Source organism: Sinocyclocheilus anshuiensis, unplaced genomic scaffold, assembly GCF_001515605.1.
Source record: "Sinocyclocheilus anshuiensis isolate Anshui unplaced genomic scaffold, SAMN03320099.WGS_v1.1 scaffold733, whole genome shotgun sequence".
Lineage (NCBI taxonomy): Eukaryota > Metazoa > Chordata > Actinopteri > Cypriniformes > Cyprinidae > Sinocyclocheilus > Sinocyclocheilus anshuiensis.
The window spans coordinates 721,893-726,173 of record NW_015539923.1 but is presented as its reverse complement, the minus strand read 5'-3'; positions in this window follow the sequence as shown (position 1 = coordinate 726,173).

The window sequence follows — 4,281 nt, the reverse complement described above, 5'->3', positions numbered from 1 at the left end:
CGCTCTTCCAGACGGTTCAGCGTGGAGAGCACGAGGGCCAGATTCTCACGTAGCTCTGCGATCGGCTCTAGCTGTTGCTCCAGCTCCGTGACCCGTTGGAGCAGGCGCCCCACGCCCCATCTCACGCCCTCCTCAGGTGCCTCCAAGGAGTGAAACAACCTCCGTAACTTTCCCAAACGTTCACGCCTCTCTGGCAGCCCGGCCCCGCCCCCTTCCTGGGCCCCGCCTCCTTCCCCTGGCAGCACTGCCATGGAGCCACACATGCTAATGTCATCTAGAAAACGGAAGATGGCGCTGATGTCGTCCTCGCCGATGTCAGGGTTGTCGATGGAGAGTTTATCGGCAAGCATGAGGCTTCGTAAAGCGCGCCGATCTGCAGGCTCCGTTTGGGTGCCTGTGCTAACCATGCCCTCAATGCTCGGTGACCAATCGTACCATGTGTCCAAACTCATGCCACTCAGTCGCTTGAAGGTATCCCGCACCGAACTGACGATGCGAGGATCAAAACCGGGAATGTCGAAGCTTGATCCGTCGATGCTAAGTTGAACAGATCCTGGCTTTCGTAATCCAGACTTCTCTAAGACAGACCGCTCTGATCTGGGTTTCTGCAACCCGGTCGTTTCCGGCTCAGGTCTTTCGTCCGCCGTCCTGCTGTCGATGTCCAAGCTGTGGCTTTTGATTTGAAGAGCAGGGGTTTGGTGCTTTTCGTTGGAGACCGAAGGGCCGAAGTAGGTGGAAGTCTGGAGCTTGTCCAAACTCTCGTGCTTCGCCTGACGCCACTGAGTCTGAGGGTCATAGGGGTTCGAGGCATCTTCATACGATTGCGAGTCGGCCATGTGTGCATCCGGTTCAGGTGCATTCGAATGAGCGTACAAATGATCATGCGCATGTGATGCTGGGTTGTGCTGGTCGTTTGCGTATATTGCAGGGTCTGGATAAGGGTTCTTTTTGGGAGCGTAAAGCAGGTCCTCACTATCCGATCTTGGTCCATCTGGGCTTTGGCCCTGGGTCCATTGGCCGTCACCTTCCACGGATATGAGTGGAATTTTTTGGAGCCCTTCTTTAAAGGCACTCCTCTTCTGGGAGCAGGAACGAGCAACGCGGGTTCCCTGATTGGTCGCTGGCGGCTTGCCAGCCTCCTGATTGACCACGGCAATGGAAATGTCCCCAGAATGCGCGTTCTGCATGCTGTCCCGGTTGTGCATGCGTGAGTGAGGCTGAGCGACCAACGCGGAGGTGGTCTGAGCGTGTGAAGCCTCTGTGTTATGACTGAACGCTTCACAAGGGAGGTTCTCATATTTACAGTCCTCAGAGGCAGTGCCTCCTCCTGTGACGGGTAAGGCGGCCGGCCAGTCATAATGCACAAATCCCTTCCCACAGACCTGACAGGGCGTCAAAGACCGAAGGTTCTGAGTGTATGTAGGAGCCATGCGGGTGTGCATGAGGAGGTTGAACAGGGAGACGACATCGGCGGTCGCCGAGAGCCGGTTGCTGCAGGGCGGGTGAAGTCGCTCTCGGAAGAGGGTGGCAGGGAAGCAGGGGTCTCTACATGCGGTGGAATACAAGAGACTCCGTAAATCTAGAAGTGGCTGCAGGCTGAAGCGTCCACTCAGATAAACGCAAATATCCGCGTACGACACGCTCCCACGGCATGCACCTAACACTTCCAGGATCTCCAACAATGCAAGGGGGTCTTCGGGGTTTTCAGCCATTTGCACCAGATTTGAGCTTGTACTCATGCACACTACAGAAATTCAAGCCTACTGTCCTTTGCTTTTCCCTCTTCGTCAAAGGCACATGCAGCTCTGCAAAGGGGAGCACAGCTGTAAAATCAGGTCAGCCAGAGAAGGATTTCCACAACAATTACTTTTACATATAAATCCTATGCGAGTTAAAACAGTCCAAGAAAGGAAAGTGCAATAAAAACACAAAACAAGCGGTTACCTCTTGCCACTGGGATATGGTGCTGGGAACAAAGCTATTCATTGCTGACCTTATTCAAAGCCTTAATATAGCCACTGATCGGAGCATTTGAAATGAGCAGAAACCATTAGTGATGGTGTGAAATCGTCCGTCTCCGGTGATCAGGGTCCCACCTGAGAGACTCTCATAGGTAAAGCAGCGGGCAGTGGTCAGGCAGCGGTCAATCCTATGGTTAGTGCAGAAAAGCAGGTCATTTGGGGTCTCAAGGGATGCCATGAATCCCGGATCTCATCCCTCATGAGCTGATCAAAACGCCCCGCACTTGAGAAACAGCATGGATAGTTTCTGCTTCATGCGTGACAGGAGTGTTGCATCCTCTAGTTGGTGTGTTTGCACACGGAGCTGCTGTGGTAAAAGTCACGCATGACGTTAGTGACTGTTCTAATGCAGGACAGTAAACACAGAACAGACTAAATGTATTGTAAAGTACAGAGAAATGCATAGAAGAAACCTCAATTGTAATCCCTATAAATTTCTTATAAAATATTACAATAAAATTTAATACATTTTATTTAATAAAAACATATTTAAAAAAATGATAAAAATATATTTAAAATGTATCTCTTATAAGTTAATCAAAAAAAATTATTCAATGAATATAAAAATAAATAAAATTATAAGTAACAACCTGCAAAACGTACTAAGTAATGTATCCATACGTTTATTTATTTATACATTTCTCAGCATTTTATTACTTATTTATTTTAATTGATAAAAAAAAGTCAATTAATAGTTAACACAAAAATATAGCTGCATTTAATTGCTTTGATATATCTATTTATATTTTTTTAATTAAATGATGTTAAAAAACAAACCAGTGACTTACATATTAAATCATTAAATAAAATGTCAATCAAATACTGTATATTGAACAGTAATGTATTTTTATGCACAAGCCTAAAAAAAAAATTAATAAATAAAAAATACTGCATTTAAAAATATTGAGACAAGGTATAGATTTACATACTTTTAAGCATATGACATTTCGGTACCACTTTACAGTAAGTTTAATTAGTTAACATTAGTTAACTACTTTAGCTAACATGTAAGAATGAACAATACTTCTACAGCATTTATTAAGCTTAGTTAATGTTAATTTCAGCATTTACTAATGCATTATTAAAATCACAAGTTGTGTTTGTTAACATTAGTTAATGCACTGTGAATTAACATGAACAATTAACAACTGTATTTTTTTATAAACTAATATTAACGAAGATTAATAAATAATGTAATAAATGTATAAACGTTCATGTTAGTTAATCTATTGTTAACAAATGACACCTTATTGTAAAGTGTAACCGACATTTCTTGAGTAAAATCTTAAGAAATAAGATGAAAATGGAAGCCCACCTGTACCATCTGAAGATTTGTCTTGATGCACACAGACTGTGCTAATTTGCATGCAAACCAAACAGCCCCAGCATCTGCTCAGTATTGCACTGAAGCGGACGATGAGAGGTTTACAGACTGTAACACGCTTCCTCTCTCTCTGTTTTAGTATAGCCTACAGCTACATTAAAGTGATCAAACCTTTTAAAAGTGTAATGGAGCTCGTTCACTTCAGACGTCAGACAGTCTGTACTATTAAGACTCATCAGGAACTCAAAAGTTCTGTCTCTGTCTCTAATTGATGAGCATCTGAAATACATTAGTTTTAAAATGACTTCAGCACACCGTACAAGTCTATTGTAAAGTTTGTTGTTGAATTAAAAAGTTTGTTTGTTTAGTTGTCTCTGCTTCAAAATAATTCATCATAAAGACCACCAGGGGGCAACAAATCCATGTTATATCAAGTTGCATCAGGGATGGATTACTGACCGGGCCAATGGGGCCAGTGCCCATGGGCCCTTGACTACCAAGAGCCCGGGAGGGCCCTGGGCTTTAATGTTGCATGATCCAGTTTGGTACGAAAAACCCATCAACAATGAAAACCTATGTTTATTTATGCTTGAATATATGTGTCCCTTAGCCTATACATTCTGGAACTAAAGCGGTGCGAAAGGCCCTTTTGTGTAAAGGGTATAGGAATAAGTACTATTTGTCAGAATCAGAAAGAGATTTATTGCCATTGCACACACAAGGAATTTGTTTTGGTGACAGAAAAAGCTTATAGTGCAGACTCTGTGACAACAACAGTACACAGATAGTCAAATTAAAAATAAAGATATGTGAATAAGGGGGGCATAGAGAGAGCAACTGTGTCTGTTTTAGCATAGTAAAGATTTCAAATTCTGGCTAAACTCACTTGGGGGCCACAGAACGCGTTTTTCCATTCCAATGCGCTACTTTAACATT